The sequence below is a fragment of the Coturnix japonica genome, chromosome 36, assembly GCF_054131305.1.
Source record: "Coturnix japonica strain WE chromosome 36, WE-NBRP24, whole genome shotgun sequence".
In the NCBI taxonomy this organism is placed as follows: domain Eukaryota; kingdom Metazoa; phylum Chordata; class Aves; order Galliformes; family Phasianidae; genus Coturnix; species Coturnix japonica.
The window spans coordinates 430382-456439 of record NC_140698.1 but is presented as its reverse complement, the minus strand read 5'-3'; the positions used below and the strand labels follow the sequence as shown (position 1 = coordinate 456439).

The following is a 26058-nucleotide window of genomic DNA, read 5'->3' as shown; positions in this document are numbered from 1 at the left end:
CCAAGTACCCAATCCAGAACCAGTAGAAGCAAAAAAAGCACCTTCTCTCCTAGACTTTTTACTCAGATGTAGCAAAGGAGTTTCCTACAGCCTGTCACCTAATGCAGAACTCAGCAATGATGAAGTAACACAAATCAGTATCACCCAAGGATTCTACCTTGTTTATCATACAAGATCTACAAATTCTGCAAATTTAGACCGATTTCAGTAACTGCATCTTCAAAAGCCAAGATGGTACACATACTACACTGTCACATTGTTGCATGACCTCTAACACCCATTGTATTTCAAATTATTTTCCAGCATTACTAATGCTGAAGAGCACATATTTTCAAGTTCTCATTCCCTTTTTCTTTTGAGATACTTTGATGACTCATATTACGAAGTTTTATTACAACACAAGTATGATTCTGCTTACGTTCACTTGCGTTCAAACTGGATCCCCAGTGAATTAAAAGTCATATACTTCACATACAGCTGCAGAGCCTGATACAGCTCCTCTACTGAAAACTGAGTCACTTCCAGATGAGACTTGAAGCCAAGACAGTGTTAGAAGACTCGCTCAGTCTTTTGTGCACACACACACAACCAGACACAAAGCTCTCCCAGTTTCAGCACTATTCTTTTTATAGGCATTTTATAAAATCATTGAGCTTTGTTTTTTTTTAAGTGACATTTCTGACACCAGCAGCCAAGAAAAAAAAATAAAACTGAAGTTAAAGCTGTTGTTCTACATTTAATGTGCTGCATTGTGAGGCAACATGGGTCACACATCTGCATCTGTCACTTTGAAATGCGTCTGGCAGGTCTTGACAAAAAACAAAGATCAATAAGGTAAAAGGCATAGCTGGACATTACAAGCAGTGCTGGCCATCACCGCCTGGTCCCCAGGCTGACAACACTTGTGCACTCTGTGAAATGTCCTAAGTTGCAACAAAGCCTCCTATGCAAGCATGGTTTTTGTTTTAGTTTGGTTTTCTGTCTTTGTTCACTTTTCAAAACTCATTCTAACATGGTTTCATAACCAAAAAAATAAAAAAGATAAAGTTTCTTGTTTTGTATAATTTGGCTTCCTCAGATTTGCTAATTCTGCTGAATTCTCCTAGTAACTGCCTCACTATGTAGCACGCAGCAGAGGTCTGATACCTTCCCTACTGAGACAAGTAGCATTGCCTTCTCCTTTGGGCTCTCCATACTCTTCCAAATTATTCTGATTGATATAGACCTCGATCCATGCTAATTATGCAGAGCTTCCCTTATAAAGTGTAGTTGCCATAGGAACAGTACCGGGTGAACAGGTGCGTGGAAAGCTGTGATATATTAAATGACAGCTACCCTCTGCCACTGCGATGCAGATTGCCATTCTCAGGGTTTATTTATAGCAGGTAGTAATTAATCTGTGTGAATCTCATTTCATTGCGAAGGAAAAAACAAAAACGCACAGAATCATTAGCAAGATTCCTAATTACATCCATACCTTTGATTCTCAGAATTTTGTTGCCATCAGACAACCCTAACACAGAACTACTGGATTATTATTTGTGTGGAGCTGTCATTATGAGAAACTCTAAGCTGTCGCCTGTAACAAATACCTTCTTACAGCTACCACATTAAAACTTGCATTAGCGTTGCTGCAGTGGAGCAACAAAATAGTTTTTACCCTTTAAAAAGTAAAGAAACAAAAAGGAGATATAAGCTTTAGTTGGCTTTTAAATGGAGGCTCCTAATTCTGGAATGGGAATCAAGTGTACAGAAACCTGAATTTAGCCCAGACACCAACTGTTTCTGTGCCTGAAGCAAGCCCCTTAACCTCCGTTTCTCAGTCACTGTCTCTCAGGTGTTAGGTGAACTAAGAGCAAACAGTCTGAAAGCACTTCAAAGATGAAAAAACGACTCATTATGCTATGAAAGGGATAAGCACTGTAATTTAAATGACTGCATGAAGTAGACTTATCTACCAGGCATACCAGGCATGACTCAGCCTGGTGTCTTAGAGCTGCTTGCGTAAAGTAGATAAGCTTGAGAAGACAAAACTAAACTACATTTTCTGTGATGGGAACAATGATTCTCATAGCGAGGCAATACTAGCACCAGGTAGAGTACGTGGATCTTGCCTGTGTCTCAGTTTTCATCCTCTTGCTTTCTTATTATTATGTTTATGATCACAGTTAGCAGCAAACACTCCAAGAAAATAGAAGTGATAGAAAATGATCACATTCTCAAAACACTCTTCTAAAAGTTTTGTCAGTACACATCTCAGATGAAAACATACAGTGATTCCCAGTCGCTGTTAGGGATGCCGTTGGAAACATTCTTACAGGCAAGTGTTAGAATCACAGCAGTGTTATGGGATACCCTGCAGAACATTATTCTAGAAATCATGCAAAGGATCCACATCAAGATTTAATTTCAGCTACATTCCAAAACAGCATTTCGTTCGTGGTTCACCAGGTTCATATTAGAACCCTGTAGGCAACAGGTAAACTTGCAGTTCTAAGATAAAGCAAAAAATCACAATGATGTAGCAATTACTCATTTCTTGAATAGACCCAGTTAAATCACAGCATGAAAAATGAAGGCTACATTGGTATATGCCTAACCTGCTGGGAAATCCTCCCATGATAAAATCCTTCTTGAGAATATAAATATTTCACAGAAATGGGTTACACATGGTCTGAACCCTGATATTAATCACTGCCTACTCAGACCCTGACCTAGTTTTTAAGCTAAGCACATTCCACCTTTGCAACAGGCTCTACCAAGCTTAGTTCTGATGCTGGATAATACAGGGCAATAGAGAGAACATAACTCCTGCTATTGAGAAACTAAATCCCCTTTTACTGAGTCTTATACTAGACCTGCCTATATTTGATCAAATCCAAGAGATCTGATGAACATGAATTGAAATTCATTAGCAGTGTTTCCACATCATTATAGAAAATGAGGTCTCAGAACAATGGAAATGAGTTACTCTTGCAGACGAGACTGTTTCCACATCCAGGCTTGCGTGCTAAAGCTTTCTTCCAACTGGCCAGGAAGACCCACACCATTCTTAGTCTCAAGCAGATATTGCCCTGTTAGACCAGGCACAGCTGGAGAATGGGATGCTGTAACTTTAACTGCTGCTTGTATCCAGCATGAGTCAGGGACACTGAGCAGCCTGCAGACAGTTTATATGTGCTTTGTACCAGTTAAAATGTTGCTAAACTGGGCAAACCCAAACAGATTTCATCCTACTTCACGCAGCAAGAGAGGCCTGAGTATTAATGCAAAACTAGTTGGCAGGATATCAAACCTGAACCTCTCAAATCAGCTCATTGCTCAAAAATCCCCATTCAGGCCATTTTTTTTCCTAAGTGTTCCCTGCCTAATTAAAGATCCCAACCTAATTCACAGGTCAGAATTCCTCATGTTTTCCTACATCTGCCACAGGCCTCAAAAAATGAAAGAACACAGAGGCCAGCTTGGCAATTGGGAGCTCACATCTACTGGATGTTATCATGTAACCTCACAAGTTTCATCAGTTCCTTCAAAATCACTTCTTTTATCCCCAGTACCTGAATTGTCAGCGAGGAGAAGCTGCTGATAGCTTCTGAAGCTTACTGCATTACGTACTTGGTCTTCAAAACCAAAACCACATGGAGAACTGACCTTTGTAAACATGCTTTTTTCACTGTCTCTTCCTGATGCTGCTCCTTTGCTTACTGCACCTCACCATGGAGTCTAGTCCCAGTCAGACTGCAGCTTCCCCCAATAGGACCTCTCTCATTTTTAATCACACAACCACAGAACAGCAATAGTTCATAATGTAGTATATAACAGAGTTATGGTCAATCAAGGACATGGGCAAGAAAAGCACTGAATGGAAAGAGAAAATACTTCATTCTCCCCACCTCTCGCTAAGAGATGTTGGGGGAAAAAAAAAAAAAAGACAAATTCTTTTACACCCAGGAGCTTGTCTTTTTTTTCCTTCCAACTCTACCCATTAGTTTAATAAAAGACAGTACTTGCTTTGCCTAATAATTATTAGGTCTAATGTCAAGAGAGTTAAGGTCTTAGTTAAACTCTATTTAAGCAGGATTTTAAATTTAAGCATGCAAACTTAGCACTCTTTACTGTGAGAGATCCCTTGTGTGCCTGTGTAAAAGAAGAAGGTGGACTGTATGGGTCACTGCTAGAACTCATTTAGAAATAGCAACCTGGATTATTTTTTTCTCCTCTCCCTTAGCAAAACCAGAAATATTAAAATGCAACACATGATTTCCACTAAGGCATTGGTTTTTACATGAAGCATATCAAGTACTCCATTTTGAACGCCTCTTCAGGGTCTCCCTTCTAAAGAAGCATCATGCAGTTCTAAGCTAAGGACCATACAACAGCCCTCTTCTGCAAATTCACATTCAGCTTGTGATTACTGTGTCACTTTTTCTAGGTGACACGACGTTTCTGCATCCAGAGGACAAGAGGAAAAGTTTTTCTGTTCTGCTAACGCAGGTTCCAAAGGTCTGATTCCTTATGAATCCATAAAAACAATCTCACAAGAGTTAACGCAGAATCAAAACTTATCACAGACTGATTACACCGCTGGGAAAATTGTCAGTAAAGGAAAAAGGGACCCACTATAATAACCCACATTCAAATTCCACTGCATGGCTGAAAAAGAGTCAGCTAGAATGACATCCAAACTAAACTTAGATTTGTGCAATCTGTGGAAAATACGTAATAGCCATCAAGGTTTGGGTCCAGCAAACTTCTGGACAATTAAGGAAACCTTTTGTTGTTGTTTTGTTTTTAAATCAACAGGATTAACAACACATAGGAAATGGTCTTTATGAAGAAATCCAAGGCCTGCCTATCCAACTGTCTGTACAATTCATTGTCCGGTTTACTTCATGCTAACTTTGTCTTTCAGCCAAGCCAGCAAAGAGTTTCTCTATAATATTTACAAGAAAGCTTCATTTCATTTCAGTCCTTTCCCCCAATCCCAAAAGGAAACTTCTCTTTTCTTCATTGAACACACTCCCCTTTTACATTGCTTTGATAATTCCCACTTCATCGGCCTTTGTCAGAACTGTCATCTTTTCACTTCTGGAAAACCTTACTGGGATGTATCTCGGGACATGGCATCAGTGACACTTTAGTGACCACAGAGTTTGCTGTTGAATGAGCCCAACCTGCTGACCCTCAGATTAGAAGTTAGGTACCACAGCAGGTCTCTGCTAGAGCTTCAGAGCAAGCAGCAAAACAGTAAAACATCTGGTAGGGAAAGGAGAGGCATCATGAAATAGCACAAACTTTCAATATATGCAGAGACAGGAGGAAAGCTATCCATTGCAAATATTGTATCATTTCGGTTTATTTTCCAATCAGCCTCATCTTTCTCTTGCTTACCAGATTACTGCAAGGCACGGCTGCAGTTGTCCCAGGGCTCCCAGGCTCTGAAGGCAGCTTTCACTGAAGAGAATGGATTTTCCTCATAAGGATCCTCACCCTGCCTGGAAACTCTCAGTCAAGCATGCTCTGTGTGCCATGCACCCTGAACCAACTAGTTTAGACCATGCTTGTTTAGACAAAGAAAAAGGAAAGATCAGATCAAATTTCACTGGGATGTTTGAAGCCACTGAGGACTGCCAGTCCCACAGATGGCAAGCCTAGAAGAAACAACCAGCAGAAAAAATTAAGGGCACAATTATCTCAGAAGATACAATTGTTACAAGGTACGAGTGCACTGTATCCTAAAAATTTATGAAGAAACTTAAATTTATATTTATATACATGTATGTATGTATATATATATATACATACATACATAAAATAGATATTCAAAGAGAAGAGATGAGAATTCAGAGCCATCAGCTGCTATGGGACATCGATAGTCCATTGTGATGCAATTCCTGATCATTTTAGCTAATAAGCCAATAGATTGATCTACCCATGCAATCCCTGCAAACCCAGCTCTGTGCTCAGCAGGCATTTTGCAGAGGATATTGCATCTTTTTTACTGCAGCTTGAAGTAGATCAAAATTCAACCTCAGCAGAGGCACAACCAACAGCTGCTGCTCCCTAGCACAGAAAAAAGCCATTGGAGTGCTTTTCAAAGCTAACCTTCTCAAGCTTGTGCCTGCGACCTGCTCCCCTCTCCATTCTGACCTCACCCAGGAAGCTTGCCTTCCTTGTAGCACATTCATTTTGACTCTTTTGCATGGGTTGTACAGGCTGCTGTGTTTTCTTTTCCATCCACATCTTCACCCTCATCCTTCCCCCTACCTTTTTTTTTACTTCTTTTTTTATACTGTGCAGGCAAGCTGCCAGCATTAACACTTTGGTTAAGGACTAAGCTCAATCACTGGCCTGTTTCAATACAAATCCCTGAGCTGCTCTCCTGGGGGAAACAGGTTCTTCACTCCCCACTCCTCATTCAGTTTTCCCTCAGGAAACACCCGGCAGGGAACAGGCAGGGACTGGCACTGTACCCCGGAAGGACAGAGGAATAACTGGCTCAGACACTGCCCTCAGACCCAATGCACCTTCGTTCAGTGAGAAATAAGGTAAGCAAATAAAAAAGCAGGGGAGAAGTTTCTCACCGCTTGCCCTACTCTGCTTTTGGGACATGCATCCAAATAGCTCAGAACTGTTCATACAAACACCTCATAGTGTGCACATCTCCATTAAATCAACACAGAAGCTTTTCCAGATAAATCTTCTCTGGAGAACAAACTTGGAAAACACGTGATTCTATTTCTTTCCTCACCTCATTAATTAATGTGGGAGCGTTGTCTGACTCCCACATCCAGATCTGCTGCTGAACTGGTCTCTCTGGGCTGCTCTGCACATTGAGGCTCTTCTCACACATTACCACATGCCTCCTGCTCATCGAGATTCAAGTGCAAAACTCACACATCTATTTTTTTGTCTGTTTACCGATCAAGACGAAGGTATCCTAAATTGACCTTTTCAGGAATTGCTGTCTTTAATACAGTTACTCCTCTAAGAAGCCCAGCCCTACACAACCCTATCAGAGTAGAGAAACAAAACAAAAAAGGGAGAGTGGTGCCCAAGGTTCATGTTCTCCTCCACCTGCATACAAACCATTCTCACTGGATTCTGTCCTTGAAGCAGCTTTTACGCCAGCCTGCAGCCCGCTGTCTCTTGGGCAGAGTGCTTGTACTTCCAAACACAAACACCTTCCAGCAGGAGAGCAATTCTCAGCAGTTCTCCTCTACTCTTGTTGTCTCAAGCATAGCAACCTTGTTTAGTATGACTGAATATTAAGACAGTCTTAAAAACATGTTCTTATCTTCCTCCTTGCCCCACAATTGCTTCTAACTAATGTCTTCACTGATGTAGCAAAGTTATAAGCAATTAGTAAGTTCTAAATAAGGTGATTTGGCTTGCTGCAGGTTTTTGTTCTGAATTTAAAACTTAAGCATTTTTTCAGTGCCAGCCCGTTGCCTCCAACAGTCAAGACAAACAACCAAGGAGCGAGTTTTAGGACTGAGTCTCCCCTCACCTTAAGAATTCTAATCCACACCTTTTCACAGCACCCAGGTATACCTTGCCAGTGCCTGATTATTCCAGGTCACTCAAACCCTAGCTAGTGTGCGCACAACTCACCAAGGCAGACTGCTGGCTTCTTGCCCCCTCAAATCATCTTCCCAGCTCCAAGGCAGTCACAGGACACACTCAAGATGTGTTTCATGAATAAACTTGTTTGGAGTCACAACGCCCAAACAGGTCACAGAATTAGTCCAAGAAATAAACTGATGTGGGGCAGAGGGAGTGACGTCTTCTTTTTCACCCAGGTCATCTCAAGAGTCAGCTTTCCAGCACAGACCTGCAAACTGCAGCACAAGGCACCTGAACCACATGCCAGCTTTCTCCCTGAGGAAAATAGATAGCAGAGCCAATCCGACTCCTTCAGAGAAGAGCAGCTAGTCAGACAGAAGGAGAGAAGGGACTACTAAAAGCTGAGCCAATCCAGCAATAGGAAGCCAAGTCAAATCCATAAAGATATGTCCTTGGTTTTGGATTTTGGCTTGTTTTAAGGATTTTTCTCGGTGGTGTTCATGTTTGGTGAACTTTTTGTTGTTGTTGTTCTTGTGTTTTGTTTTTTAAAGATAGTGTTCTTGAAGAGTTAAACTCACTCAAGTTCATTTTACAATGAAATCGGAATGTTTTAGATGGAAACAACCTCTTATAAGTGTAATCCTAAATTCCTAATAAGCAGAATTAACAGTTCTAGGACCATTGTTCTCTCACACACTGTAATGGAGAGCATTATACCAGCAATGGACCATCTGGAACAACAGGCAGGGAGAGCCTTGGAGGATCAGAATGGATAACCATTTGCAGACTACATGGTTTTGGGGGAGTGAGACTTTAATAGCAGAGTGCAAGCATCTGTTTTCCCAGATACATGATCTGATTTGAACCATGACTCTTTGATACTGGTACCTACTGTTTTACTAGAGCCAAGTGGCTCTAAACAATGTCTATTCAGTTACTGCTAGAGAGAAATAAACAAGTTAACAAGCTTATTTTCAATAAAGTTTAGAATTGGAAGAAGAATCTACTTATGTTGTGTAAATCTCCAGCTAGAAATTAAAATATCTGGACTTGGTTTAATTACATTTTGAATGTGGCCCCCAATAGGACTCTGTAACCTTTAGGGTTTAATAACTTCAGCTCATTTAATGTCCTTTCATTACATTACTGTAGCAATCCAAGAGTAAGGTTTGAAAACTAAAACTCTGTGCTTCCTCCTGGGCTTTCCCATATGTTCACCATCTTTAGCTTAGACTCCCAGGATACTCACGCCAAGTCTTACAAAATTGCCTTAGCAGAACAGAAAAATATCTTCTTTCACTTTATTCTATATACTTATTCTTTGTAGAGGAAGGAAAGGGGAAAAAAAGTTTGCCAAGCAATGCTCTGCTGAGTACCTACAGAAGATCCTGCCTAACTTCATGGAGAAAATCCAGGCAGCTCTCCTCATCCAGCCCCAGGAATAGGTCAGATAGCAAGGTACAGGCCCAAGACTGGCTGCTATGTTATGACCTATTAAAACACAGATTGCCCGACTTAAAACCTGCCACTAATAACCATGAATTTGAAAAACTCTGGATGAAGAGTGATAGAATTAACCAGACTGGAAGAGGCTTTTGGAGGTTGCATAATCCAACCATGCTCAAAACAGGGCTAACTTGCCCTAGTTGTAACAGCAAAGGACCCATTTGACAAAGTCTCCTACAGCACCTCCACTTCTCTCCTATGCATTATGTCAAATGAAGTGTTTTAGAATGTGGTTCTTGTGCTGACAGGCAGAATTAAAACATCTGGAGACTACATTTTCACATCTATGAACTCTAATGTCAAGGCAAAAATCATACTGGTGTGCAGGAAAGCAGAACCACAGAAATGCAGAGCGGGAGGCCAGTAGATGGGAAGCACCTCACTGCAGGAACCACTCTGTGCTGACACCACAGGTGGGATGCACATCACTGAGCTTCAGAGCTGATGACTGTGATACAAACATCTACTCTCCCTCCATAATCAGTGGAAAGAAATAAACCTCTCAGGCACAATTAATCTGACCTATTTAAGTGTTGCTTTAAGATAGCAGGAATTGCACTCGAGAATCTACTGACTGTCCTGATGTGATCTCCACTGACTCTAAAGAGACATAGTTGTAAGGAGTTGAATCCTACCCAGTGATTGCTTTTACTCACAGCAAACCTTAAAATAGAAATAATGTGCATATGTGAACAAAGCAGGGGTGGAATATACCTTTCAAAGCCAATACCACTCAATGGAGACTGTAAAAGGATAGCGTTTCTCTTACAGTGAATAGATACAAATCTGTACAAAAGACTATCTAAAAATACATAGACATACACTTATAAGTGTTTCTCAGAGTTCCTTTCAACTACAATTTCTGCATCTCCAGGCAGCTGTCCCCCTTCATTAACAAGTGCGAATACATATCGAGATGCCTCTGACTCCACAAACAAACCGAATTCATGCTTTTACTTTACAGGGTGCTTTAAGAAAAAATATATATGTGTATATATATATATATATATATATTTTAATGACACTTCATTAATTTTTTTTCCTAAATCCTGTTCATAATAAACTAATTTCTCATGGCCCAATAACAGTGTGGATAGGAGGATGTTCTCTCCATGGATTAACATCAGGACTGTAAGTCCCAGTGCCACAATTTGGCCATGCCCACACAGACAAGTACTCTTCCCTCATTTGCCACTAAGGAAAGATTAGGACATCGTTTAATTTCTAGACTGTTCTAAATCCAGAACTGCTAGAAACAGAAAAGACCAAGATTCTTTTGATTCAGAGCTACTAGATATTGGAAAACACTGTGAAATTAATGCAACAGCCCAGAAAGGGAATGCAGTACATGGAGTGCTAACGCAAAGATATAGAGTCTGCTGGCATATTTTTTCTTGTCTAAAAGCAGCCATAAGGAAGAGGAGCTCTTCAAAGCTCAAAGCCCAAGAGGACATAGCAGTTGCAATGCTCCACTACGAAATGAGAAATGCATGCAGGATGTTTCAGCCCTATTGTGAACCTATTTCCTAAGAGAAGGTCAACTCAGAGAGGCACGGAGGGTATTCAAAAGGCAAAAGCTTTTGACCCACAGGAGCTGTTGCTATGCCTGATATGGCTCTGAACAAAGACAACTGTTAAATCCAGGTATTATACACATATAGAGCACTTATACTTGAGTGCATAAAATAGCCACTAGGGCAATTACCATTTAAAACCATAAAGGCAATGTTATAACAGAAGTCTAGTGTTGAACATCCTCTAAATATTATGGATATAAGTTAAGGTTTTAAGCCTGATACCTACTCCACTACAAAATGAACGTGAAAACTGCAGCACCAGACTATAATCCGACGTAGGTTTAATCAAGACTGAAATTTGTCACTACAGACCTACATTTAATTTAACAAATACATAGGTGAAACATCTGTGAATCTACCACGGCAAGTTTCAACTTGATGTTATGCGCCCCATGTTTAACACAGGCCAAAAAGACAAAGCTCTGATGATGGAAAGCCTCAAATCAGGAACAAACAGCTCCAGATTTGTATGGCTTTGTACTGCTGCCACAGCACCCATATATGTCATTTATGTATACAAATCCACTCATACACACTGCTGAGCTATTACCAAATCTTGAAAGGAATTTCCCAGCTGCACAAAAATGAACTACCACTTGGGCTAGCAAATGAATTTGTATGTGCAGCAATAACATCTGATTGATGTCACTGTCACATTCTCTTTAGTTTCAGAGAATTTGATAACCCCATCAGATACTGCTGCTGTGAGGAGAATCCCTATTTGTTAATCCAAATGGCATCTGTTACTGGAAAAAAGTAGAGACATCATTCCTCAAAGATGCAGTTCATATACTGTTGTTCATATATTCCCAGCTAGACATGATTTCAAGTACTCTGAAGATTAAAGAGGAGCTGTTTTGCGTTTCAATTAAGAAACAATTTGAATCAAACAATCAGCTTGCCTGCTCCTAAGGAATTATATTCTCGGTACATATATTTATGCCTACACAAATTACCTTTTGTGCATTCTCCTGAGTGTGTGTGGCATGTAGCTGTGTGTTGAGCTGCCCAGTGGGTGCTGGCAGACACCATACCTCTGTACTCATATTTGGGAGGAAGACGTACCAGCAACTGCCCCTAAGAAGTGTATTTATTGATGCTTGTACGCAAGTATGTCATGATGACCCATCGCTTCAGTTTTTCCTTCTGATCTCTTCCCCTCCCCTGCAAATCTCTGCTGAAGGCATAACAGTCCTTGAAGTATAGTTTTAAAGCAGATAAATGATTTCATTTAGGACTCGCCATAGATCCCTTTTTGTACCCAAGCTATCAAGACCAGACACTATCCTCTTCAATTCTGCTAAAAGAGCAGAATGATACAAGTACAAGAACAGAGGTAAAAGTTGAATATGACAAGATTCATGTTATAGTCAGACATCAATTATATTACAAAAGCATTTTCATTTGTGTCTCTAACAGCTCTAGAAATAAACAAAAGGAAGGCACATATGATTTAAAAGTTACATCCGATTTTTAAAAGCCTGCTTTAAAAGTTCTGATTCCTATAACATATGTAAGAGCATTGAAAGTGGAAGAAGCACATGACTCTAAATAAGTACACGAAGATTTAAAGCAATACAGGGTAGGCAGTGTAACTGCCATTAGTGAAGTTGCAAGAGCAATTGACCTTATAGGACAATGATATTTTAAGTGTCTATAAACTGGTAGTAAAGATGTTTCAACATTAAGTGCCCATATAAGACTTCAATAATGTTTGCGGGGTTTTTTTTGAGTACTTCATGTTTTACTACACTGCATTTCTGGTAATAACAGAGCAAGTAAAACACAGCTTAAGATTTATAGCTTAAGATGGTCAAGAAATAAAGTCAAAGTTTTCTTTAAACGTAAATTATTTCTGCTCTCAAAAAATAACCTTAAATATCCATTGTTCACTATGCTCTCAATAAAGCAGTCTTTAATGAGACACTAAAATTTGTTTGTGGAGACTTGTTTTGTAACAGCACTGAGGACAAATCTATTCTAGCGTCATGTACAACCGTAACAGTGTTCCCTTTAACTTATCATCTTACACTACATTTTTAAATTAGAAAGACCAGATTATCTTTAACTAGCTAGTCAGCTGCAGCTGATGCGCTGAGGACCCCACAACTTCAGGTTTCTCACTCATATTGTGAGAATGGCTCTTCCTTACAGTTTCAAGCACCCAGGACTGACGAATGAAAACCTAACATGATGCACTCTGCCACAGCTACTGAATGAAATCTTGAGTGTGCAAAGCATCTGACCCAAAGCCCAGATGTAGACATGAGAGGCATGCAAAGCGTTTCCATTCAGAAATGAGCATAACAAAGCAACTTTGATTTCCCATGAATCTGACGTCCAGGATGATCAGAAGGGTGAGCGAGCACAGTGATTTTCAACCTGAGATCCATCATCCAGAGACACTGAGCCTGTTGGCCCAAGCCCCATCATCAACTAATGCAATGTGGGACTCTTACAGATGCCATGAATTCTGCAGGTTTCATTAAATGCCAGCAACTGACCAAAACATTCATAGGACTGCTCGTAAGTGTGGAATTTTGAAAGGCACAAGTTTCCCAGCCAATCAGACTAGTTTTCATATCTCCTGAGCATTATGTACCAGCATTTCCTATTTCCCTCTGATATTTTTATAATAGAAATTTATTACAAGAATTTAAATTAGCATCAACAAGATTAGTTAAGAGGTTTGTGACTTTACTAGTTTCTAGAGCATCCCCCTCATGTGATTTGACACGTGGCTGAAATTGGTTAAATTAAGTCAATGAAAAAGGGCTTGCATTACATATTTTGTTCAATTGCATCTATGCAGATTCACAAATTCTTCTTGCTTATAAAATGAAAGAGTCTGAAGTTAAATTGGATTTTATGTCATTTCCTTTAGGTTCTGCCCATAGGTTAGTACAGTGAGGTTACAAGAGTGTTCATGAAGAGCAAAACTGCTTTCCAGTTATGATTCTATGAGACTGGGCTCTTCCTACCTCCTCTCTTCACAGCAACAATGTGAAATTTAATTTAATCTATTTCAGAACTGCAAAGACAAGTACTTTTTTAGCAAAGCATAAGAGGGTTATCACTTTGAAGAACCACATTAGGCACTATAGTTCAGTCTTACACAAGAGATTAATTGACATGTGCTGTAGATTAATCAGAATAAGGCTTTTCATTATGAGTGGCCAAACATAACCAAATCACTTTGGAAGCAAATTACTGACTTGCCTAGAAATATATATGCAACAATTGCAAGTTTATTATTGCTGCTTGATGAAATGAAACAGCCTTTCAAAAACATTTACCTTGATTCTACATGAACCTCCTCTCACCTGCAGAATGCCTACATTAAAACTAAAACTAATCAAAAGCTACTCCACACTCAACAGAGTACTAAGTTGTCAAGCACAACTGGCATTCTCCTCTCAACAGCAGTGCTTGAGTCAAATTTCTGGCTGAAAAGGCTGCATCCTTTCATATACATCCAGTTGATAAACTATGTTCTACAAAGAGAAGTTTAATGAACAGGAAGAAAAGAAATGGAAATAGGAAAAAGAAACCACAGTTCTCCTTTTGTAGTATAGCCTTGTAACAAATAGTGCAGCGAAGAATATAGAAATTCTGATCTTTTGTCACCTGTCAAGGAATCCAAAGGAGGCAATACATGTTGTTGACACTGTGAAACCCAAACTTTTTCGTCTGACTCTCACACCCACTTTGCCCATTTTCCATTTGTTTTTAAATAAGGTCTGGAAAAAGCCCATAGAGCTACCACAGACTAAGAGCACAATTTAGGGCTGTAACACAACAGAAAGCACAACTACAACAGCAGAGGAGCAAGATCACAGGCTGCAACAAGTGAGGATTTGCTCAAACACAGCAGACACAGAAATAAAGAAAAGTAGCTACTTACTTTGAGAAGGCCTCAGGTATACAGGAATCTCCAACAAGATATCCTCACCTTCACCACCAACCCTCAAATGAGGTGTTGGAAAGGGTAGATCTTGGCTCCAGCCCTTCCAATCACTCAGACACATTACACGCACTTAAGCTCCCCTGGGTAGGCCCTGCCTTCCCACCAGGAGCTCCGTCACTGGTGCAGGCTGTGACTCAGCAGTTCTGCTTCAAGAGTATCTATGGGGAATGAAATAGAGAGAAACTTACCAACCACTGCACCGTGAAATTCCACAACATGAAGAGTATTTTCCTGAGTGCCACACCACAAAAGAAAAACCTTCATACACGTGTCCCATTTTTTCATAGGCTATTACTTTTGTTACATGCTTCACCCACCAGAAGGCAAGTTCTAGTTCAAATTCATTTTGATTCAAGTTTAATTAGCATCCTTTTCATGGAAAATTATCCTGTGTAACTGCTGACATGTCAGTGCATCACATACTTGTTGATCTTTGTTTGGAAGCGGAGAAAATACATTTTTATGGCATTTCAAAAGAAAAGTACATCCACGTGGAAAAAAAAAAAATCACACACTTGACTATAAAACACAAAAGAACTTCACGTGTACCAAAGCAGCAGCATCTGTACACTCAGCCCAGAAAATAATGTTTCTTTCCTGTGTTAAGTGCAAGTTTCTAGCACAAATTTACTTGGTGCAATTTTGTTCTGGAAAAAAAAAAATAAAATGTTAAAAACTGTTTGGATACACAGTGAAATCAGATGCAGTACATCTTTATTTTTAATGGAATAATAATTGTACCCAAATTTCATATTCAGCCTTTGAAACATTTACCAGGGAAAAAAAAAACAAAAACAAAGGTGTGCTGTGAAGGTTTTTTCAGCATGACTCATATTGCTGTCATAAGAGTAAAAAAGTTTGAATTGATTTTGGTTGTATTGTTTCTTTATCTATAGCAATTGTCTGTTTTCTACTATCTATCTGGCCACCTACTACTTGTGTCAAACGAAGAGATCATCTAGCAAGTGACCCCTGACTTTGATTAGGACACTGATTGCACTATTACCTGATTGCATATTTATATTCCTTGTAAAAGAGTCTGAACTACAAGAAGAAAGTATCTAAGCTCAATTTTGAATGAAATATTTTTGGTTTTTTTTGCAATAGATTCACTTCTCCTAGCACCTATATCACACCATCTTCTAGAAGTAAACAAGTGTAAGCCTTAAGTGAGATCTGATTTTGTCACTTATCATCTAGACACAAATGGACACAGAGCAGTCTTGTAAATAAACTTACAGATAAACAGGTAAAGGGCAAAGACCAAAGATTTCAAAACAAGGTTTATATGAATAACGTGTCCTCTCTATGAACTCTGTTTGACAGTGGATTGTGCATGTCATCAATTTATAAGCAATGAGCCAATAATGTTCCAATTATAAACTTTTATTAATTGTAGCGGGTAAAACAAAAAGGCAATTCAGCCTTTTGTCCTTTAATTGGTCGGTCGTGATCGTGCGACTTGGTGTGTCGTTCCTTGGTTGGTCCTTCCGTGAAACTTTGTATCCATTGGGGCGCGCTTTGCCTGTAACTATGCAGAGTACACAATCTACCCATAAAATTAGAGTGTTCTGCAACCCTTGTGGCCTCCATATTCCACCATCACATCCCGGTCCTAATGAACAAGCACTCCACCACAATGCTACCACATCCCGGTCTTAATGAGCAAACATTTTATCACAGTCCCCCCTTTTCTTTTATTGTACTATTTTGTTTTGCTCATTAAACCGTTTTAGTTCTTGTCGACTCCATTCTAGAGCATCCTCTTCTGGTTCCCCATCAAGGGGTTCATATCTTTCTCTAATTACCATTAGGTGGGCTGCCTCTAGCCTGTTCTTAACGATAACGATTAGTCTATTTAAAATACAGGGTCCAAAGGTCAAACCTAATATTATCATAATAATTGGTCCCATTATTGTGGATAATAATGTAGTGAACCAGGAGGAACCATTAAACCAACTCTCATACCAACTTCTTTGAGACTCCTGGGCTCTTTTTCTTTGTTCTGTTTTCTTAGTTCAGCCATTGTATCTATTGCTACCCCCGTTTGATCAACGTAAGTGCAACATTGTTCTTTAAGAGCCACACATAGTCCCCCTTGCTGCAATAGGAGAAGATCCAACCCCCTTCTATTTTGTAACACTACTTCTGATAAAGACCGTACCGATTTTGTAAGCGCATCGATGGCTTCATCTATTTTCTGTAGATCTTCATCCACAGATTGTCTAAGGGTTTTCAGTCCCTGTGGCTGGTTTATTAAAGATGCTACTCCAGTCCCCAGCCCGGCCCCTCCTATAGTTAATAGCATTGCAACGGTTAGGGCTGTGAATGGCTCCTTTTTAATCAGGTGATGTTCAGAGGTTTCTTGTTGACTGATCACATAATCTTTAGGGTGATATATGATTCGTGGAACTATAATTACTTGTACACAGTAATTGGTGGTTTGATTAAATATCTTAGTCGATAAGCATGTAGTGACCCCTAATTTGGCACATATCCATTTAGCATTGTCTGCGGGTAGGAGCCAGTCTGAGGGTTTCTCCTGACTTTGTAGTTCTATAGTTTTATTACATAGATGTCATTTTTCTAGAGGTATAGTTCCCACACACACACCATTTCCAGTAACATGTGCTAGAGTTATCCCTGGAACATTAGGCCTTCCCTTTTTCCATAGGCACTCTGCTGGGTTAGTCCCATTTCTTCTCCTAATCTTCGCTACGGATCCTATTGCTTCATAAAAAGGGGGTCTTATATCATAGCATAGCCAACACTCCTTAGTTAATTCTGGGTGGGTGTTGTTTAACACCTTGAAACTAGACTGAATTATTTTCCAAAGGGTGCCATATTCGGTAATATAAGGGCTTGCTTCGGTCGGGCCTACAGTAACAGCTTCTGTCTAATTCTGATTGTTATTTATTACTACGTTAGGTCCTATACCTATTGGGGGGTCTGGCGGAACTCTTTCTTTTTTAATAAGGAAATGGCCCCCTCGGTCTCTTCCAGGCTCCCACATTCGTACCCCCCAAGTCTTTCCTATCCACCACACTGTGTTTTCTGTTTTAAGGATTTTTATCTCTAAATGTTGGCATGTTCCTTCACTACCGATACCAGAGTCAGTCCCATAAGTCGGAGGTGTACAACCTGAGGGACCCCAACTAATTGTTATATATTCATCTCGTCCCCCCCCTGGCAGAAATCCCAGTGAAACCGTTTCACAACCCCAGTATCCACAATAATATTCCCCTGGGTAATTTCAATAACTTTTCCCTGGATTTGATGCTGGGCAAGCATAGATTGCCTTGCGATTCAGGCATGGTTGTGTTGGTACTAGGTCACATACTTGACTTTTAAGGATGGGAGCGCCTGGGGTCACGTCTGTGCTTATCACCTTCTGATCTTCCCATCTGATTAGGGACCACTTAAATTGCTCATGTGTCTGTACCTCTGTACCCCAACCCTCATTAATGAGACTTGATATTATTATCAATTGAGCTAGTTTTAGATAGGCAGTTTTCCCACTGCAGTAGTGAGTCTTTAATTGTTAGGGGGAGTTATTTCCAGTCTTGGGGTATCTTCTGGATCCTAAATCTTTGGATTCATTCATAATGGAGCAGACCCCTCCACATGTTTTATCTCCTCTGCCTCGCCCATCGACTCGGTTGCCTCGAGCCATGGGGTGTATAATCTTCTCGGCAGCAAGAGTATTCTTCAGGAGGGGCTGGTTTTGCTTCCCTTTTAAGTGGGTCTTTGGGGTACTGCACCCTATTCTTTTTCCCACTGGTTATACACTTAAGTGATGCTGGGAAGGATCCAAATTCACCCCCAGGTTTACCCCCTTCTATTAAAATTTCCACGGCCACTCTGAAGGCTAATAACCAATTTGTGTATCCCTGTTTCCGCAGTGGGTCCACTACCTTTCTAAAACATATCCCAACAGTTGCATTCACAATAGTCAAAATATTCCCTTCTACATTAAATTCTATACTGATACGTTTATAAAATCATTGTTAATTCATGTTCTCATTTTCCTTGACGGAGGGTTTCGTGACAGTTTTACTTTCAAATCACCCGCTGGACTAGTGACTCTCCATTCGTGATTTTGTACTGGACCCTTAACACGACTAGCATGTGTCCATCCTTTTTCAGCAGTTCTGATGGCAGTATTGGTAGTCAATAATACCAGATAGGGACCTTCCCAGCGAGGCTGCAGTGTGGTTTCTCTCCAGGTCTTTATCAGAACCCAATCTCCAGGCTTTATCTGATGGAGGGTAATGTCAAGAGGGGGTCTTTGAGTCAATTGTCCCTTTTTCCACAATTCCTGTTTATACTTCATTAATTCCGTGATATAAGCTTGAATGTTCTTATCTAACACCCCCGGGTGATCTTTAGGGGTTCCTGCATCATATGGCATCCCGTATAGCATTTCGAAGGGGGATATTCCTATATCGGCCCGGGGTTGGGCCCTAAGGTTTAAGAGGGCAAGGGGAATGCATTTTATCCATGAGAGCTTAGTTTCTAGTGTTAATTTGGCCAATTGCTTTTTTAGTTCCCCATTCATTCTCTCTACTCGCCCTGAACTCTGTGTGTTCTTCCCATTTTATTCCCAAGGCTTCAGCTATATTTCTAGTGATTCTTGATGTAAAGTGTGGTCCTTGATCTGAATCTATTACTTCTGTTACCCCATACCTAGGGATGATTTGTTCGAGTAATATTTTTGTTACTACCTGAGCTGTTGCTTTAGTTGTGGGGAATGCCTCTACATAATGTGTGAGGTGGTCTATTATGACTAATACATATTTATATCTTCCTACTTTAGGAAATTCGGTAAAGTCAATTTGGACTCTAGAAAATGGCCTAGTGGCCAAGGGTCTTCCCCCCATAGGCAGTTTTCTTTGTACGGCTCTGTTTATCTTTAAGCACGTAATACATCCTTGAGTAATATGTCTAGCTAAATTATGAAGGCCTATACACATGTACTTAGTGGCAAAATGATCTATTAAAGCTTGGCTTCCCCAGTGGGTCCGTTCGTGCAACTGGGTCAGCACCTGAGATGCTATTGACTTAGGCAGTACCTCTCTCCCGTCAGCTAAATACCACCTCCCTTCTGTGTTTTTAGTTATTCCCATTTGATTCAGTTTTTGTTCTTCCTTCGGTGTAAATGAAGGGGCCTCATCATGTGTCAATTCTTCCTGCCTCTCCTGCCTCAGGACCAATTCCCTGAGGGCAGCTTGCTTAGCTTCTAGGTCTGCTGCATTATTTCCTCTAGTCTTGTAATCGGTTCCCTGTTGGTGTCCTCTAAGGTGTACCACCGCTATCTTCTTTGGTTTTCGTAGGGCCACTAAGAGTTGCTTTATTAATTCTTGATGTATTAAGTCCTTTCCTTGGGAATTTATCAATCCCCTTTCTTCCCAAATCTTCCCAAAGGTATGTATTACCCCATAACTATATTTGGAATCGGTATAGATAGTGCCCTCTTTTCCCTGTAATCTTTTTAGTGCCTGTAAAACAGCATACAGCTCGCAAGCTTGAGCTGACCAAGTGTTACTCAAGGGTCCTGATTCCAATACCCGGAGGGTCTTTCCATCTACTATTGCATAACCTGATCTTCTCTTTCCCTCCACTACTCTAGAGGATCCATCCACAAATAATTTTTCCCCTTCTCTTAATTCTTCTTCTTCTAAATCTGGTCTGATTTTTGTTTGTTCTTCTATCGTATGTAAACAGTTATGAATGAGTCCCACATTTTCGGGTTTTCCATATAAGAATTCTGCAGGATTCTGGAGACTTGTGGTCTCCAGGGTTAAGTTAGGGGCTTCCAGTAAGATACCCTCATACTTTAGAAGACGAGAATCAGATATCCATTTTTCAGCTTTTTGTTGGAGCACATTTCTAATATTGTGGGGAGATAGTACCTTTATATTGCTGTTAAAAGTAATTTTCCTGGCTTCTTCTACCAATAACGCACACCCAACAATTGCTTGTAAGCAAGTGGGCCATCCTCGGCTCACAGGGTCTAATAATTTTGACAAATATCCAACGGGTTTCTTCTTCCCTGCCCAATCCTGTGTTAAAACCCCATACGCTGTACCACTGTCTATGTTAACGAATAAATAAAAGGGTCTTTTTAAGTCAGGCAGGCTCAAGACAGGGGCATTGATGAGATCCTCCTTCAGCTTTTGTAGATTCTCTTCATCTTGTCTATCCCACTTTATTAATCCATCGGTACTGAGCTTTTGATATAGGAACTTTACTGCTATAATTTTCAATCCATTGTCTACAATATCCCACTAATCCCAGCAATTGTCTTATTTGTCTCTTATTGCTTGGCGACGTCAGGGACAATATTCCTTGTATCCTTTCAGGATCTATCTTCTTTTCTCCTTTACTCAGGTAATGCCCTAGATATCTAACCTCCTCTTCCACAAATTGCAATTTCCTTTTTGATACTTTAAGTCCTTTCAGTCCCAAAAAGTTCAGCAATTTAATACTTTCTTTCCGAACCTTTCCCTCATCCTCTCCAGCAATTAATAGATCATCTACATACTGTATTAATTTGGTATCAGGATCTAGCTGATACTCTTGCAGGATCTGTTCTAGGGCTTGCCCAAACAAATTAGGGGATTCTGTGAAGCCTTGGGGGAGTACAGTCCATCTTAATTGCTGTTTTCTGTTAGTATCTGGGTCTTTCCACTCAAATGCAAAAAAATCGCGGCATGTCTCATCTAAAGGGCAAGCCCAAAAAGCATCTTTTAAGTCTATGACACTATACCACAAGTTGTCGGGCCCTAATTTACTTAGCAACGTATAGGGATTAGCTACAACTGGGAACCTAGATACAGTGCGCTTGTTAATTTCCCTCAGATCATGAACCAACCGATATGTTCCATCAGGTTTCTTTACCGGTAATATAGGGGTATTAAATGGGGACATACAGGGTTCCAGTAATCCTTTGCTCACTAATCTATCTATTTCTGGTTTGAGACCCCTCCTTCCTTCCAGGGAAATAGGATATTGTTTTATTTTTACTGGGATTTCAGGATTCTTGATTTTTACCGTGAAAGGGGGTATTTTTAGTTGTCCCACACTCTCGGGGGTATACCAGACATCAGAATTGATCTCTTGTTCATCCTCTACCCTAAGAGGGCAGAGTTTGATTCTCAATTCTTTATTCTCTACTTCTAGTCCTATGCCTAATGCAATAATCAGATCCCGTCCTAACAAATTGAACTCCGCTTCAGGCAGTATCAAGAAATCACCCAACCCCACTTTGGACTCTGCTTCTATCATTACATTTTTAACTATTCCTACTGTAAAAGGTTCTCCCTTTGCTCCTATTACTTTGGTAGTTTCCCGGGAAGGTTTGCATCCGAGGGGGATCTGTTGTATAGTAGACCTTTCTGCTCCTGAATCTACTAGAAACTCTACCTCCTCAGCTTGGGGACCAATTTTCAATTTTATCAAGGGCTCCTGTTGTTTCTGGGTCCCCAATATATAGAGCCCCTGACACCCCTAGTCTTCTTGGAAGGACTTTTCGTCTCTCATTCTAACCCTGCAGTCCCTCTTCAGGTGTCCCTTTTTCCTGCAATAATAGCATATTCTCTCCTCCTCCCTGTTTTCAGGCTTCCTAAATTTTTGCTGTCCTGGAATTCGATTTTGCGTCCATCCCCCCATTTTCCTTTCCAATTCCCTACTTTCTCTGACCGCTGCTACCATCATCCTAACCTGCCTATTATGTCTTTCTTCCTCCCTTCTTACATATACCTTCTGAGCTTCCCTCAAAAGTTCATCAAGCCCCCGATCCTGCCAATTTTCTATCTTTTCTAGTTTCTTGCGGATATCTTCCCAAGCCTTAGCTACGAACTGTGTTTTGAGCAGAGCCTGGCCTATCGGTGTATCGGGATCCAATCCTGAATATAGTTGTAAATTCTTGTGTAACCTTTCTAGCCATTCAGTGGGTGTTTCCTCCTTCTTTTGTCTTTCATTAAAAGCTTTATTTATATTCTGACCTCTTGGGACGGCCTCCCTAATGCCCTGGATAATGATAGTTCGCAGGTCCTGCATGTGAGTCCTATGATGTTGATTTTGATGGTCCCATTGCGGATTCTGTAAGGGCCATTTAATATCCGCAGCGGGCCCGTGGGCATGTTGAGCATCCCAAATGCGCATCCCGTCACGCCTAATCATACCTCTCTCTTCTGCTGTGAACAGTATACTTAGAATAGATTGTAGTTCCTCCCAGGTATAAACATTTGGCCCTAAGAACTGATCTACTCTGTCTGCCACCCCCAGGGGATCTTCTAGTATATTACCCATTTCCTTCTTAAAATCTCTAACATCCCCTGAACTTAAGGGCACTGATATAAACCCCATCTGAGGTTGTGGACCTCCCATGGGCATTTCTCTTAAAGGGTAGAGGTTATTTTGTCGTGCCTTTGCCCGTGTCACAGGCCCTCCCCCTTCTATCTTTTGTACTTCTCCCTCTCTCAAATCCATCTGCCCATGATCCAACTGAGGAGGAGAAGGTAGGGGAATTGCTGGTGGTAAAGCATATGGTGGGGGTCCCACTAAGGCCTCCTCTTCCCTTCGAGGCTTACGTTTTTCGACATCTTTTTCTGTTCGTGTCAAATTAAAAATGGGGACTCCTAAACCCTCCGGGTGAGTGACCCATACTGCTGCATAGTCACTTTCTTCTTGATTGAAAGGGGTTTTGGAGTTTACCCAAAAATTTAATTGCTGTTGTACCCAATCTTCATTAGAACCATACTTAGGCCACCATACTGCCGGGCCAATTTGTTGTCCGCTCCAAATTTCTACACAATAATAAATCATCTTTGCCTTATCTTTATTTCTTGTTCCTGGATAGTGCGTCCAGGCACTTAGCATGAACCCTAGAGGCGAATCTCTAGTAACGGGTGGCCGCTTAGGAGGGGCAGATGGTTTGGTTTTACTTTGCCCCATCTCACTTCCTACTTCTTGATCTCTTGCCTCACCTAGTGACCCTCCCTGGTGCCCGTAGCTCTAGGGGAATACCTAATAATAACCCTCCCTAGTGCCCGTAGCTCTAGGGGAATACCTAAGAATAACCCTCCCTAGTGCCCGTAGCTCTAGGGGAATACCTAAGAATAACCCTCCCTAGTGCCCGTAGCTCTAGGGGAATACCTAATAATAACCCTCCCTAGTGCCCGTAGCCCTAGGGGTTGTGGTGGTGAAAGGGTCCCGCTTATACCCTGTACCCACCCTTCAGCGTGCCTTCAGTCAGTGTTGCATTCACTCGCTTCCCCCAGGTCGTGGCCCACGCCCTCGCGGGCAATGGGAACCGCACTACTGTGGGGTCCACACTCGCTCGGGTTAGTGCCGGCTGCCGGCCCCCCTTCACAAGCACACAACACTCGCCACACGCTGGATTCCCGACCCAGACCGGACTATACTCACTTGTCCTGTGTCTTCGTCCGGACTTTCGTGCACGAAATTTAAAGGGTTAACCGGTTTTTCCTTGCCTTTGTGTTTTAAATTTCGGATCGTCGGCGGGAGTAGGGCGGGAGGATAGGAGCCGAGGCCGCCTATTTAGGCGGGGCGCCCCCTCAGGCTCCTCATACCTACGCCAGTATTCCCGTCCGAGTCACGGCACCAAATTGTCATCAATTTATAAGCAATGAGCCAATAATGTTCCAATTATAAACTTTTATTAATTGTAGCGGGTAAAACAAAAAGGCAATTCAGCGCTGAGCGACAGGGGGATTATCGTTCCTCCAACTGCCGCGCCGTCCCGTCCCTTGCAACTTCTTTTGTATTGTCCATCCCGAGCGTATTGTCCTTTAATTGGTCGGTCGTGATCGTGCGACTTGGTGTGTCGTTCCTTGGTTGGTCCTTCCGTGGAACTTTGTATCCATCGGGGCGCGCTTTGCCTGTAACTATGCAGAGTACACAATCTACCCATAAAATTAGAGTGTTCTGCAACCCTTGTGGCCTCCATATTCCACCATCACATCCCGGTCCTAATGAACAAGCACTCCACCACAATGCTACCACATCCCGGTCTTAATGAGCAAACATTTTATCACAGTGCACATATGGGTTTTCCAGGGCATAGGACAGGATATGTCAGTCAGAATAAGGTCATGAGCCCAAATGCTGACAACTACATTGCATGTGGAACACAGAGCTCAAATGCCAAGACTGGGACTCACCTTCTGGCATAAACCACCCACGAATCCCAGAGCCAGCAACTACCAGCAACTCATGAGAAATGAAGCTTGCCAGCACGGGTAGAACCTGGAAAACAAATCAAGGACTGATTGGCCAGAAATTTATTCCCATGTAAGGAGTATGTTATTTGATTTCCATGCCATTGTTCTTCTTTTCAGAGGAGAAGCTGAGTTATTCAAGCTCAGTTTCTCTTTGTACTTATTCAGTTCATTAGTTAATGAAGGCTTCCTGATATTAGGTAAATTCAGCCACCATTCATCTACCTGTTCCAGAGTTCACAACAGATGCCCTCTGGCACTTCACAAAGACCAGAATCTGCCTCAAAACAGGAATAATATATCTTATGAAAATGGAGATGCTATTGTTCATATGCTTTACCCCTGACCTATTTCCTCTGCACTCACAGGGCTGACCTGTTCTCTATAATTTTATACTGACTAAAGCAGTAAAAGGCTGAAGTTTATTGTAATATTCCATCAGTCTTTGTTTAGCCAGAAAGGAGGAAACTGCATTCAATCTGTTTGGGTTCTTACTGAATAGTGAAGAGCTCTGTACTCATCCAAAAGCTGCAGGTTCCTCTTCCTCACTAGCAAACACTGATAGTCAGTTCCCTTCCTCAGGTCTTTTAATCCCTATTCTGCTACTACACACACCAGCTTCATTTATACCCCTACAGGCCACCTTCAGCTCTTCTCTTTCAGTCTTAATTAAAGCAAGTGGGTGCTGCCTACCTGTAAATCTTTCCCAGACTCAAAGCTGCTTCTTCTTCTCTTATTTTAGAGATGCTGATGCACACATTTTCATACTCCCAAACTGACTATCCTTGCTGGCAATCCTAACTCATTGTTTAACAGTTGGTACGGAGCAAACTCTGAATAACGCACTGATGTGTCAATTATGTGGGGTGGCCACAAACTGCTTAATGACATTCTTGGCAGTGCCAACACACTGCCTGCCTCTTAGCTAACTTAAGTGCTGCTGATTGTTAAAAACTCCACATTGACACCATGAAATGTGGGAAAAGGTACAGAGCTGTGGACACCACCTCACTGTGGGAGCAAAGGGGAGCCCTGCTGGTGGAGTCTTACTGATATTCAATCCCCACAAAAAAACAGAGCTTATTCCTACTCAGAATGTAACTGATCCAAGGCTTTGCAAACTTCCTACTTAAAGATTAGAGACTGCCTGACTCTAACATGGGCCATCCCAACCGTCTCAGTGAATAATGGTGCTGAT

General features: G+C 41.2%; 1 long non-coding RNA gene across 3 annotated transcripts; it reads right to left on the bottom strand.

The window, feature by feature from the left end:
* Positions 1-7707: 7707 nt before the first annotated feature.
* Positions 7708-24891, bottom strand: LOC146755035 (uncharacterized). Of its 3 annotated transcripts, XR_014938446.1 has the most exons (4): positions 24804-24891; positions 14554-14774; positions 8947-9057; positions 7708-7841 (listed from the first exon to the last, which is right to left on the bottom strand). It is a non-coding gene; the product is annotated as an uncharacterized LOC146755035 (long non-coding RNA). The 3 variants fall into 3 exon arrangements; XR_014938447.1 differs by lacking the exon at positions 8947-9057 and having other exon boundaries at positions 7710-7841; XR_014938445.1 differs by lacking the exon at positions 7708-7841 and having other exon boundaries at positions 8015-9057.
* Between the last annotated feature and the right edge of the window lie 1167 nt (positions 24892-26058).